We start from the raw sequence: 15,522 nt of genomic DNA on the forward strand, positions 1-15,522 counted from the left end.
GATTTCCAGCATCTGCCGAATTTCTTGTGTATATGTATTAACTACAGCTCCACTCCACATCCCCGACTTTTAAAGTAAGACACTCACTCAAGCTAAATGCTTCAAAGGTGATGGCTCAAAAACGCTGCATCCATCATTGAGGACCTCCACCACCCAGGTCCTGCCTTCTCCTCATTACTACCGTCAGGGAGGAGGTACAGGAGCCTGAAGGCACACAGGAACAGCTTGTTCTCCTCCGCTATCAGATTCCGGAATGGTCTGTGAACCCACAAACAATACCTCACTTTTTAATGCTCTCTTTTGCTATGCATCTGTTTTCTGTCTGTCAGTATGGTATTTTGCGTTGCGTGTTTATTATGGGTGATTTCTCACGCGAGTTGGGGCGTGGTAGAAGCAAATGAGTATAGTTACACATTCACGCTCTGTCTTAGTCTAGTTGAGAGTTAGAGGCAACCGGGGATTGACACTTATTTTGTTGACAACTAACTTCACTAATTGGAATGCTAATTACACTTAGTTATGCTTATTTCACTTAATTTCATTTATTTATGAACTTCTTTATACCACTAGTTTAGTTTCGTTAGTTTTTTTATCACTATATAAGATTATTCATCTTTGCTGGTTTCGTAATAAAGGATTGAGCATACTTTCTTCAACTCGGAATGGAGTTATTTTGAAGCACATCACAGGGTGTTATCTCCCATATCTAGCTCCTCAGTGGTTTTGGTTTATTTTCAAGTAACCGCTACACCTTCAATGAGGACTCGTACATGTTCACCTGACTTCCCCTTCCTAAAGTCCACAATCAACTCCTTGGCCTTGCTGATGCTAAGCATAAGGATGTGTTATGACACCATTCAATCAGCTGGCCTGTCTCATATCTGCATGCTGCCTCATCACCATCTGTGATCCTGTCAACACAGTGGTGAATTTGTACATGGTATTGGAGCTATGCTTAGCCGCACAGTTGTAGGTATAGAGAGAGAGAGCAGAGCAGGGGGCTAATCAAGCAGCCCTGAGATACACAGGCAAAGTACAAAGTAAATGTTATTATCAGAGTACATACATGTCACCACATACAACCCTGAGATTCTCTTTCTATGGGCATACTTAGCAAGTCTATAGACCAGTGACTATAAACTGTAAACATCTGGAACTGTTAATTGTAAACTGTGCAAATGCAGATATAACGAATTTGCAAAAAATAACAACCATGAAATAACAATATAACAGAGTCCTTAAATGAATGTAACTACCCACTTTTGTTCAAGAGCCTAATGGTTGAGGGGTAGTAACTGTTCTTGCACCTGGTGGTGTGAGTCCCAGGGCACCTGTACCTTCTACCTGATGGCAGCAGTGAGAAGAGAGCATGGCCTGGGTGTTGAGGATCTTTGGATCTTTGATGATGGATGCTGCTTTTCTATGGCAACATTTCATGTAGATGTGTTCAATGGTTGGGAGGGTTTTACCTGCGACGTACTGGGTCAAATCCAGTACCTTTTGTAGGATTTTCCACTGAAAGACAATGGTGTTCCCATATCAAGCTATAATGCAGCCAGTCAGCACACCTATAGAAGTTTGCCCTAGTTTTCGATGATGTGCCGAACCTCCACAGACGCCTGAGGGAGCATAGCAATTAGCGCAACTCTTCACAGTGCCAGGTGTAAAATTGGGGCTCAGTTCAGATCCTGCCACTGTCTGTAAGGAGTTTGTACGTTCTCCCCATGACCTGTGGGTTTCCTCTGGGTGCTCCAGTTTCCTCACACATTCCAGTACAAGGTACAGTTTGGAGAAGGTAAGCTGTGGGCATGCTATGTTGGCACAGGAATACTGATGACAATTGCAGCATGCCCCCAGCACATCCCGAGTTCGTTGGTCTTTAACACAAACAAAGCATTTCACTGTATGTTTTGATGCTTCTCTGTATATGTGACAAATAAAGCTATTCTCTTGCTGACAAATGAGGAGAAGATGATGTTTCTGATCCACACTGATTATGATCTTTCCACAAGGAAGTTCAGAATCCAATTGTAGAGAAAGGCACAGAGGCCCAGCTCTTGGAGGTTGACAGCAAGTTTTGGAAGGAAAGTAATGTGAAATGCCATAACTTCATTCCATCAATCTCATGGAACACATTGCCCTTATATAATCCCAAGAAGTTAGCTAATGATGAACATATGCTTTAACTTACACTTTAGAAGTTCTCACCTCGAAGAGGACCACAGCCTTGTCATTGGGCTTGGAGGCTTGCGTGCTTCAGTGGCCCAGATCTGTGTTGGCTGGAGTCAGGGCTTTATGTTTTTGCTCTTGGTAGGGTCATCCATGCTAAACAGGTCAAAGGGTAGATGCTAGACTAACAGTGACTCCCCCCCCCCCCACCCCTGGTCCTCCAGAATCAGGGGTTCAGGTCTGGAATATCAACTCTGACTGGTAAAACAAAATTGTCACAGAAACAGCAATCCTTCTACGTCTGAGTGTGACTCTACTCCTGAACCTCCACTTGCATGACTGATAGAAGTGAAAATCACGAGAAAGCTACTGACATAATGACGGAAGCCCTGAACACTGCCGGAGAAGGAGGACCTTCATTGCTGCCCTAAATGCCAGTGACATAAAGGGCAGCAAGTAAGCATAGAAAATCTCACACTCTCTGTAAATACCCTCATAACCTCCAATGGCGACAGCGCCCTTTTAAAAGGTGAGGCCTTGCTCTGCATCCACTCTCACTACTGACCAGATTCCCTGTTCCTTTCTCCAGAGCGCAATCAGAGACAAGCGGATTGAAGATTAGCTTTATTTGTCACATGTACCTCGAAGCATGCAGTGAACTGTGTCACTTATGTCAGATCAGATCAGCGAGGACTCTGCTGAGCAGTCCACATGTGTCATTGTGTCTCTGGTGCGAACATAGCATGCCCACAACTCAATAACCTTAACTATATATCTTTGGAACATGGGAGGAAACCAGACCACCTGGAAGAAACCCATGCAGTCACAGGGAGAATGCACAGTCAGCAGCGGGAATCAGACTCCGATCTTACAGCTGCCACTGCAAAGCGTTGTGCTAACCGCTGCATGACCGTGGCGCCCATCAAGAACAACTACAAGTGGTAATGACTCAAGAAAGTGGAATCCATCATCAAGGACCATTGCAGTGTGAGCCATGCCGTCTTCTCAGTGCTGACATCGGGCAGGAGGTCCAGGCAAATCAGCCATTTTCACAACCAGCACCAACATGGCCCTAATTTTGTGTCCATATAAATTAGAAATACATTGTTAAAATTGTCAGTTTGTTACACAGTGTCTTGAAACAATTCAATGAAAAGGTTTGGAAAAATGCAAGTCACCATGAGGAATGCAAAATATTAGGTCAAGTGAGTGTAAGCAGTACTATTGCTATAGTGCTAAAATAATTCACAGAAAAATGTCTGGAGTTCGTGGCCAGCAGTTCACCACTAGTGTCAAATTTACCTGCTTACAAATATCATCCAGTCTCTGTGGTGTGGAAATACTTAGAGTTCTGACTTCATTCTAAGGGCTGATCTATAACTGAGCATAAAGGCATAAAGCAGGACAACTTGGGTTAAAGCAGCTTCTCACCTTGCTTTCTTGACTTGTATCTTCCTCAAATGTACCTTTATTATGTTAGCATCCTGTCATTCTTTTATTTAGAGATGCAGCACAGTAACAGGACCTTCCGGCATAATGAGCCCACCACGCCCAGTTACATCAAAGTGACAATTAACTACTAACCCATCTATCTTTGGAGTTTGGGAGGAAACCAGAACACCTGGAGGAAATCCACATGGTCACGGAGTGAACGTACAAGCTCCTTTCAGACAGCGTCAGGTATGAACCTGGGTTGCAGGTACAGTACTGTGGTAGTGTCGCAATGATGATTATGCTGCCATGCTGCCTCAAAGACCAGTGGATGCTTTCCCAGTCTACATTGCAAATTTAAATAAAAGACCCACAACAATCACTTCGTGAAACTTTGTAGAGAGCTCTGCCAGAAGCATTTCATAGCAATTTTTAACATAATCAGATTTATCTCCTGTCATTGAAATCTTCAAAAATAATAGACGAAGTGTTTAGATTTACTGGATCATCAAACACAAATCTATAAATTACTGCAAAACATGAACACAAGAGAATCCACAGATGCCAGAATCCAAAGGAATACACACAAAATGCTGAAGGAACGACCAGCAGGTCAGGCAGCATCTATGGAGAGGAATAAAGAGTCGACATTTTTGGCCCTTCATCAGAACTGGAAAGAAAGGGGGAAGAAGCCAGATTAAGAAGGTGTGGGGAGGAGGGGAAAGAGTACAAACTAGAAAGTAATAGGTGAATATTCCTTCCAAACCTTCGCTTCTTACCTTTGTTAAAAGAATCATAAGAATAATTAATTCCACCTCATGAATCAAGTGTGAAAACTGCACAAGCCATGTGATTTCAAATGGTGCTTTGTACCTTTCAGGTTGTTGATCTCTGGCAATGTGTTAGAAAGTATAAAGCTGTGAAATGAAGAAGAAGAGTGAAAAGAGTTTATTTCTGCATGAACGTGTGGAATGTGCTAGGTGATTCATTATTTGCAAGATTATTATGAGACAAGTTCACTTAGCACATTAACCTGTTCAAGCAAATGCTTATTTAACCAAAATACCCACAGAAAAGCCTTCCGGCCTGTTCTAAATTTAAAGGCACTGTGAGTAGAGACTGAATTCTTTCTTGAAAGAAAATGTTTCAAAGCAAGCATAGTCAATGGTTTGGGCAGAGACCTTTCATTAGGAGTGAGGGAAAAATCTCCAGAGGTGATGAAGGGTTTCAGCCCGAAACATCGAATATATTCATTTCCATTGATACTGCCTGGCTTGCTGAGTTCCTCCAGCATTTTGTATGTGTTGCTCAGATTTCTAACATCTGCAGATTTTCTCTTATTTGTGATTGTATCTAATCAGCAAATCATGTGGCAGCAACTCAATGCATAAAAGCGTGCAGGCATGGTCAAGAGGTTCAGTTGTTGTTCAGACCAAACACCAGAATGGGGAAGAAATGTGATCTAAGTGACTTAGACCGTGGAATGATTATTGGTGCCAGACAGGGTGGTTTGAGTTATCTCAGAAACTGCTGATCTCCTGGGATTTTCACACACAATGGTCTCTAACATTTACAGAGAATGGTGTGAAAAACAAAAAAAAAGCATCTTGTGAGTGGCAGTTCTGTGGCCGAGTACACCTTGTTAATGAGAGAGCTCAGAAGTAAATGTCTGAACTGGTTCAAGCTGACAGGAACTCAAATGACCATGTGTTGTAACAGTGGTGTGCTGAAGAACATATTTGAATGCACAACATATTAAAGGTTGAAGTGCATGGGCTACCGTAGCAGAAGACCACACTGGGTCCTGCTCCTGTACCTAATAAAGTTGCCACTGAATGCATAATAAGAATATAATGAACTGAGAGAGATTTGCAGGATTCTAAATGAAAAATCACAAGCAGATTAATCATGTTAAATGTTTACAGTGCCTATAAAAATAATTCACCCCACTTGGAAGTGTCCATGTTTTATTGTTTTACAACATTGAATCACAGTGGATTTAATTCAGCTTTTTTGACACTGATCAACAGAAAAGAATCTTTCATGTCAAGGTGAAAACAAATTTCTACAAATTGGTCCAAATTTATTACAATTATTAAATACAAAATAACTGATTGCGTAATTACTCACCCTCTGCAAGTCAGTATTTAGTAGATGGACCATTGGCAATACTTACAGCCTTAAGTCTGTGTGGGTAGGTCTCTATCAGCTTTGCACATATGGACACTGCAATTTTTCCTCATTTTTCTTTACAAAACTGCTCAAACTCTGTCAGATTGCACGGGGATTGTGAGTGAACAGCCTTTTCCAAGTCCAGCCACAAAATCTCAACTGGTTTGAGGTCTTGTCTCTGATTTGGCCACTCCAGGACATTAACATTGTTGTTTTTAAACCATTCTTGTGTAGCTTTGGTTTTATGCTTGGGGTCATTGTCTTGCTGGAAAACAAATCTTCTCCTGAATTGTAGGCTCTCTTGTAGACTGCATCAGATTTTCCTCTAGGATTTCCCTGTATTCATTCCCTGCTGCATTCATTTTACCCTCGACCTTCAGAAGCCTTCCAGGGCCTGCTGCAGTGAAGCATCCCCACAGCATGATGCAGCCAACACCATGCTTCATGGAGGGGATGGTGTGTTTTTGATGATGTGCTGTGTTTGGCTTACGTCTAACATAGCATTTAGTCTGATGGCCAAAAAGCTCAGTTTTGGTTATAGCAGACCATAGAACCTTCTTCCAGCTGACTTCAGAGTCTCCCATATGCCTTCTAGCAAGATTTTATGTGAGTTTTTTTCAACAATGGCTTTCTCCTTGCCACTCTCCCATAAAGCTGCGACTGGTGAAGCCCTGGGCAACGGTTGTTGTCTATGCAGTCTCCCCATCTCAGCCACTGAAGTTTGTAACTCCTCGAGAGTTGTCATCAGTTTCTTAGTGGCCTCCATCACTAGTCCCCTTCTTGCATGGTCACTCAGTTATTGAGGACAGTCTGCTCTAAGCAGATTTACAACTGTGCCATATTCTTTCCATTTCTTGACGATTGACAACTGCATTCCAAGGGATATTCAGTGACTTGGAAATTTTCTTGTATCCATCTCCTGACTTCAGCTTTTCAATAACCTTTGCGCAGAGTTGCTTGGAGTGTTTTTTTTGTCTTCATGGTGTAGTCTTTGCCAGGATACTGACTCACCAGCAGTTGGACCTTCCAGATTCCGGTGTATTTTCACTGCAATCAATTGGAACATCTTGACCGCACACAGTGATCTCCATTTAGCTAATTATGTGACTTCTAAAACAAATTGGCTATACCAGTGATGATTTAGTGTGTCATATTAAAGAGTGTGAATACTTATACAATCAATTATTTTGTGTTTTATGTTTTTGATTAATTTAGACCACTTAGTAGAGGTCTGTTTTCACTTTAATATGAAGGGGTCTTTTTATTTTATTCAGTGTCAAAAAAGTCAAATAAAATCCATTGTGATTTAATGAAAACTTCCAAGGGGGTGAATACTTTTTATAGGCACTGTATATAAGCAATTGGTTCAAAAATTGCAGCTGATTCCAAAGGCTTTTACTCACCAGCATCTAGAGGCTTGCTGATCATTTTGAGATTAACTTTGACATTTGATGAAAAGACTCCACTTTAAAATCACTGCTTCAAATTTGCCAGATCATTTTAAGGGCTCAGTATGTGGTCAGGCCAGCTATAAATAATGCAAGTTGTGGTTTAGGTGTAGGGGAATGAGGGTGACAATCCCAAACCCTGAATAAAAGCTCAATAGTTATATTAAAACACAGTTTTATTTAGTTTCATTGCATGCAGATCTGGCTGTCTGGCATAGCATGCAACTAATTTTGACCTATAATGACATTCAACATTGAAGCATCACAGGTTTCACAATATGCCTCAAACAAGGCTGCAAAATCCTGTTAAAATGAAGCCAATCTCACTTAATAAGGTAAAACTGCAAGCTATGGGCATCAATGCTCCAAAGTATATTAGTACAGAGGGAGAGGGCGAGGGGTGAAGTAAAGAGCTGAGAAGTTGATTTGTGAAAGAGATAAAGGTCTGGAGAAGGAGGAATCTGATAGGAGAAAGTAGAAAACTATGAAAAAAAGGGAAGAGGGAAGAGCACCAGAGGGAGGCGATGGGCAGGTAAGGAGATAAGGTGAGAGAGGGAAACAGGAATGGGGAATGGTGAAGGGGGAGGACAATTACCATAAGTTTGAGAAATTGATGTTCATGCCATCAGGTTGGAGGCTACCAAGATGGAATATAAGGTGTTACTCCTCCAACCTGAGTGTGGCTTCTTCGTGACAGAAGAGGAGGCCATGGAATAACATGTAGGAATGTGAATGGGAGTAGAATTTAAATGGGAACAATGATATATTTCAAAGATTCAAGGCTAAAGTTTATTTATTATGAGTACATTGAAGCATACAGTGAAATTGTCATTTGCATTAACGACCAACACAACTGAGTGTATGCTGGAGGCAGGCCACAAGTCCAACACCTTAGCATAGCCACAAAGCTCAGCAGAACAACACAGAACACTACAAGTGACAAAACAAGCATCTTTCCTCCATTTTCATCAATGGGGTTGTGGATTGAACTCTGCAGTCCATGTTATGATATGTTTCTGGTTCCTGATCACTCCTTTTTCTGGTGCTATTTTGGGCAACTTTGATCAGGGCAGCCACAGATAACGAATGACACGGTGTTTAATTGAATATGCCTGGACTTTGTGGGTTACTGCTTTATATTCTGGTTTTCACTCTCTCTTTATGCCATTTGCGCAATTTGTTTTTTGATTTGGACAGGGCTGAAGTTTTTTTCTAAACCGTTTCCATGGTTTTTCTTTGCTTCATGGCTGACTGTGAGAAAGATGAATCTCAGGGTTATATACTGTATACATACTTTGATAATAAATGCACTTGGAACTCTGTACAAACTGCTTATGTGTGGCCTAATCTATCTGGATAATGCAAAACATAAATTTCTGCAGATGTACCATTGAAAGTATCCTGACTGGTTGCATCGTGGTCTGGTCTGGCAATTCAAACGTGTAGCAACGTGATGCAGAGAGCAGTGGACATAAATTGTATACTTTTTTTTTAACTGAAAGAACACGGCCAGACTCAGAACAAGTAAACTGTGGTGCAAAGTAATCAAGGTGATCATAGTTTTGCTGAACCTTAGCGACTGGTACGGTGCCTGTTGGCTCAAGACACAAGTAGTTGAAGGGAAGTTCTTGAGCCTGATAGTGTTGGACTTCAGGATGGCTTGGCCCAGATGCTGGGGATCTTTGATGACAGATGTTGCCTTCCAGAAGCAGCATCTCTTGTAGATACTACCAACATGGGTGCCAGGGCAGCGCAACAGCTCAGGGCGTTCCAGAGTTCAGAGTACAATTCTGGTGCCATTGTGTATGGAGCCTCTGTAGGTCCTCCCCATGGAATGCATGTGTAAGGGGGTTTCGATTTTTATGTTACTGCAGAGGCCAATTAAAATGGCGTTTTTGTTATGTTACCTGGGGAATGCAGCTTTGTTGTGCTTTAACGCTGAGAAAGTTTGCGCTAGCAGCTTATTGTGGTTTAGAGGGTGATAAGAGGGTGCTATTAACCAATTGGGATAGTTGTTATGGTTTTGGTGTATTTGAAGATACTGTATGCGCGGGGTTTTGGGGCAGAAGGCGGGAGAGCGAGACAGAGGATGGACCAGGTGCTGTGAGTCCGCTAACGGGGTCGGACCCCGAGCGGGACGTTCGGCGAGGAGACGGAGACGGACTCGTGTGGAGCGTCTGGTCGACCACCGTTGTTGGTCCCAGGCGGCCGGTCGAGGTGGTCCGAGGGGTCGCAGGGTGAAGAAGAAGGTCCTTGAGCCCCAACGGTTTTTGTGCACGAAGAGATTGAACTTTGATAAGTGTGGCGCCTTTTATTTTCCTTTTATATTTTATTCTCTTTTAATTATATAGTTCCAGTAATATCTATAATCTGTAAATCATTTAATTACATCTGGTGTAATGTCTGTTATTTCGGCGGGGTGGAGTACCTCACACAGCATCCACACAAATGAATTACCCAGTTTGGCGGGGCCGAGGCTGTTTCCCTAGACGACAGCGAGCCGAGCGACCCTGAGGGTGGCCAGGGGGGCTGCATTGTGGGGGCTTTGTCCGGGATGCTTGAGTCTGTTGGTATGCTGTGTGGGTGCCCTGTTTAAATCTGTAATGTGTGTCTCTGTGGGTTATTTGCTGGTGATTGCTGTATGCGTTGTGGGTGCGGTCTTTGTTCGAGTTCAGACTAGCATTGAAGAGTTAGAGGTGGCACTCGGGGCTGTCCATGCTGTTGGGAGAGAGAGGAAAGAGTGGTCTGATTTGGAGGTAGAGTCTGCGAATAAATGTTCTAGCTCTGGCAGGCTCCGCCTGGCATGGGTTTAGTGTCCACCCCAGGAGGGGCGGAGACGTGTGAGAGGTGGGCGGAGCGGATCTCTCAGTTGTTAGATGAGTGGCAGTGCTTGGTTGAGGGAGAGCGACAGGGATTGGTTGAAAGTTTGAGTAGGCGGGCTGGTAACGGTGTTAGAGCTGTCAGGCTCACTTACACCGTAGTGACAGCTGTCAGTTATTTGAAAGAAGGGGGAAAGTTTTTAGTGTGTCTTCTCTGGCGAGGAGGGCGGCTAAATTGCTTGTAGTGCCAGGGGGATCATTTCAGGGGATCAGTTGTTCAACTGATCAGAGAGGTGTCGGGAAACTTAGTGGAGGCCCAGTGGGAGAACGGCCTGCGGTCTCTGGGGAAGCACGTTCCTAGCAATGTACCACTGAACTTCCGCAAGGAAAAGACCCTATTCCTGAAGGCTTAGAGGGACCACGCCCCAGGGTGTCGTTACGAATAGAGGGAAGCGATGCTAAAGCTATCCTCGACCCCAGGGCACAGATCAAGTTGTTGGACAGTTCGTTTTACAACCGGTGTCTGAAGCATTTATCCTTGACAACCACAAGGGCACCCGAGACTTTGGGTACCAGTGCCGGTAATTATCCAGAAGACGATGATTGGTTAATGAGCCTGGAGTTCATGGAGGCATTTTCTGGGCACCCAGCGTGTCGAGTTGCTTCTGAGGACGTGTGTAGCAGCCTTGAGCCAGTACCGAATTTAAAAGAGACCCAGCGGTGGTACGGCTTGGGGAAAGTAGCTGAGGGTGAGACCCTCTTAGTAGGTGCTCCGAACCACCACGAGGGAGGAGAGTTGACCGCTGAAGACACCTCAGTGAGAGAGAGGTCGCGGCAACTGGACCCTGGCGGCGTGGAAGATGAAGGCAGCGTGTGTGTGGATGATGCGACGTGGTTTAATGTGCTGCACCTGAGGGGTGGATGTTGCCAGATCCTGAGGAGTGCGGCTGTTGAGCCGAAGATGGCCTTTACTAGTTCCCTAGGATTCTTCCGATCCGAAAAGATGCCCAAGGGCATATCCGGAGCCCCTGCATCCTTCCCGCGGGGCATGAGGAAAACCATGGGGGAAGTGAAGGTGTGTGGAGTTTTGACGAAAATGGATGACCGCCTAGAGGATCGCCTGGGGGGACTATGAGGCGAGGCGAGTGGCTGAGCCCGGGCGACCGAAGCGAAGTGTCAAATGTGGAGGCGTTTTTGGCCGGAGGAGTTTGGTGCAATGTGAGGAAAATGACCCGACATACCAATTGAACTTCCTGGTGTTGGGACAGACGGTGGTGGACCGGGGGATGGAAACCCAGGTCGTCAATCTGAATGAGACACAGGGAAGAGAGGGGATTTGCACCGCACTGCGGTCATATACTGACGAATTAATTCAGCGAGAAGAAACAATGACCCACCTTCGAAGGGATCAGCAGAAACTCAAGACGTCCATTCAGAACAGATTGGAAGATTTACAAATTGGGGAAGATCAAGGAAGTGTTCTGACTAAGGTCAACAGAAAACCGAGAGCCCAGGGAGGGGAGTTTGACTACACTCCCGAGGAGGTAAAGAAATGGAGGACAGATCTCGGAAAAGGGAGGCGGACGCTTGAAAGGAACCTGAAGATGACTATCGCGAGTTTAAATGAAGTGGAAAAACTGAAAGTTGACCTGGAAGACGCCCTCAGGAAGAAACAATCGGAGGCTGAACATCCTTTAACTGCTGCTTTTCAGGTCAGGGTGGAAGAAGCTGGTGGGGTAACCGCGTCCCAGATTGAGATGGCCAGGAACCCTGAGTCAGAACTGCTGAGGCTGTGGCGAGAGTTGAAGGAGTCCCCGAAGAAGCTGACGTCTCGACTGCAGGAGGCTGAAGGGGTAGCCCCGGCTAAATGTTTCAGTTTGGAGAAACTTAACCAGCAGGTATCGATCGAGGGAATGAGGAAGGATACGGATTCGAGGGATGATGTGCTGCACATGTGGTACATGCTGCCTTTCGCTAACTTCCCCGTGATTGAGGAAGAGACCTTTGGCCCTTCTCCCACTGAGTCAGGTGTAGTGGGGAGAGCTAGCTGTGGGCAGTCTGAGTTACGGCAGGATCAGGAAGGAGGAGAGGCGGGGCCCCGGACACGGGACAGGGGGGTCCGAGCTGCAGTGGTGGCCTGAGTGAGAGAGGAGTTGGCAAGCAAGCCCGTGGTATCCCTAGTAGTGTCTGAGCCTTTTGGGTTTAGGTGAGGGGGTACGGAGGTCTCAGAGGGTTAAGAAGCTCCCAGATAGGTTGGCCTATTTAGTGCCCGTGGGACGGGAGTAAGGTCCACTGTTTGGGGAGCACTGTCACTGTGTGTATCTGTGTATGTGTGTGTTGTGTGTCTGTAGGACTGGGTGGCGAGTTATTTAGAAGTCATGAGGACATGACTTTATTTGGTGGGGGGAGAGTGTAAGGGGGTTTCGATTTTTATGTTACTGCGGAGGCCAATTAAAATGGCGTTTTTGTTATGTTAATCTGGGGAATGCAGCTTTGTTGTGTTAAACGCTGAGAAAGTTTGCGCTAGCAGCTTGTTGTGGTTTAGAGGGTGATAAGAGGGTGCTATTAACCAATTGGGATAGTTGTTATGGTTTTGGTGTATTTGAAGATACTGTATGCGCGGGGTTTTGGGGCAGAAGGCGGGAGAGCGAGACAGAGGATGGACCAGGTGCTGTGAGTCCGCTAACGGGGTCGGACCCCGAGCGGGACGTTCGGCGAGGAGACGGCGGCGGTCTCGTATGGAGCGTCTGGTCGACCACCGTTGTTGGTCCCAGGCGGCCGGTCGAGGTGGTCCGAGGGGTCGCAGGGTGAAGAAGAAGGTCCTTGAGCTCCAACGGTTTTTGTGCACGAAGAGATTGAACTTTGATAAGTGTGGCGCCTTTTATTTTCCTTTTATATTTTATTCTCTTTTAATTATATAGTTCCAGTAATATCTATAAACTGTAAATCATTTAATTACATCTGGTGTAATGTCTGTTATTTCGGCGGGGTGGAGTACCTCACACAGCATCCACACAAATGAATTACCCAGTTTGGCGGGGCCGAGGCTGTTTCCCTAGACGACAGCGAGCCGAGCGACCCTGAGGGTGGCCAGGGGGGGCTGCACATGGCTTTTCTCTGGGTTCTCTGGTTTCCTCCATGGTCCAGAGACGTACCGGGAAGGTTTACTGATCATTGTAAGTTTTCCCGTGATCAGGTTAGGGTAAAATGGTGGTTGTCGGGGGTTGCTGGGGCAGTGTGATTAGAAGGCATGTGCCTGTGATGTATTGGGCTGAGTCCACATTCCTGTGCATCCGAATTGCCATCCCAGTCTAGCATGCAACCAGTCTGTTGAAGGTATCCTGACTGTTGTGACTGCATAGATGTACCCGGCCCAGGACTTTGATTTTGACTTTGAATCCTGAAACTTCTTATTTGGCAGCACTGTTGGTGTGTAACTTCACCAGAAGGACTACTGGCATTCAAGAAGGTGACTCAGCACGACCTTCTCAGAAGGAACTGAGAACTGCAATAAACGCTGGCTGATACCCACTTCCCGTAATAATAAAAGGAATAGCTCATTTTGACACCATTATGATGCTGATGCTGACTGAATGCAGAGAAAGCTACTGTCGCTGAACACAGAGCTGAATTTCATTGTTTTGTATCAGTGTTCCTTTGCTGATCAGAGAAGATAGTGCTGCTACCCTGATTGTCTGATTTTTATCATTTTAGAGATGAAAAAAAAATCTTTATTTGATGGAGTCAGAGTTATAGAGCACTACAGCACAGAAACATGTCCTTCGGCCCATCTAGTCTGTTCCAAATTGTTATTCCACCTAGTCCTATCAACCTGCTCCTGAACCATAGCCCTCCATACCCCTTCCAAGCATGTACTTAGCTAAATGTCTCTTAAATGCTGAAATCAAACCCGCATCTACCACTTCTGCTAGTTGCTCGTTCCACACTCTTTCCACCCCCTGAGTGAAGAAGTTCCTCCTTAGGTTTCCTTTAAATACTTCACCTTTCACCCTTAACCTACTACCTCTAGTTCCAGTCTCACACAACCTCAATGGGAAAAAGCCAGCTTACATTTATCCTATCTATACACCTCATGATTTTGTATACTTATATCAAATCTCTCCTCATTCTCCTACACTCCAGGGATTAAAGTCCTAACCTGTTTAACCTTTCCCTACAACTCAGGTCATCAATTCCTCGCAACATCCTTGTAAATTTTCTCTGCACTCTTTCAATCTTATTGATATATTTCTTGTAGATAAGTGAGTTGATCTGAACTGCACACAATAATCCAAATCAGGCCTTGCCAATGTCTTGCACATTTTCAACATAACATCCCAACTCCTGTACTCACTGCATTATCATTCTAAATCTGTGTAGCGTTATTGCTGATGTAACGTGAATCTGCTGTGGAATCAGCAGAAACTCAGCTAATTATGAGGCATTTGTTACACTGCTCTTTTTACATTTCCATTGGAATTAATCAGTTGCTTAACATGCAAAAGAAATACAAATTCCCCTGGGGTGCTGTGGGGTGCACAAGGTTAATATCAGAGGATCCTGAAAATGCCAAATTATCAACATTACTGAGATATGACCCCCTGGGTTCATGAATCAATGAGACCAGAATTCAAAACCTAGTGCTCAGGATCCCATCAGCAGAGTTCAGAGTTTAGAGCCCAGTGTTGGGTGATCGGCGGGGGCTGGGGATGATCCCGAGAATCCAGGCCAGAGGATCGAAATGGAAGTCCAGAAGTCAAGGCTCATTTGGCTGGAGCCTCAGGTCCACTGCTCTCTGCAAGTCCGCTGGTGTAGTCAAAGGTCCACATGTCTGCTTGTCCAAGTCTGCTAAGAGGCTAGATGCTGAAGAAGAAGGCCTGTCTTGGGGTTAGTGGACAGCTTCGTGTGTGTGGGTGGAAGGGAGAACCAGGGCTTGTTATGTTGTTGTTGCTTTGTTGCTTGTTGTGTCCTGTGTTTTTCTGCTGAGCATTGTGGGTATGCTACGTTGGTGCCGGAATGTGGGGAGACACGTGCGTGCTGACCCCAGTACACACTTGCATCTTGAACACTGCCAGAGGACAGTTATTCTGAAATGACACTTTAGAAGGAGCCATGAGCTTTTTTGCTCATAAAGAGGACGTAAACTGCAACAACAATAATGCTTCTCCCACTATACTTCATCTGACCGAAACCTGAAAAATAAAATGGATGATTTTGAGATCGTGGAGTGCTCATTTATAATAGACCATGACATGAATTGCAGCACTCTAATTGGCTCTGGGCCACCGCTTTTCTGTTGAAACATACACTCTCAGTGGCCACTTTATTACGTACACCTATACACCTGCTCATTAATGCAAATAATTTATTATAAGCCGATCATATGGAGGCAACTCAATGCATAGAAGTCTGCAGACATGGTCAAAATTTCAGTTGTTGTTCAGACCAAACATCTGAATTGGGAAGAAATGTGATCTAAGTGA

The sequence above is a fragment of the Mobula birostris genome, chromosome 1 (assembly GCF_030028105.1).
Source record: "Mobula birostris isolate sMobBir1 chromosome 1, sMobBir1.hap1, whole genome shotgun sequence".
In the NCBI taxonomy this organism is placed as follows: Eukaryota; Metazoa; Chordata; class Chondrichthyes; order Myliobatiformes; family Myliobatidae; genus Mobula; species Mobula birostris.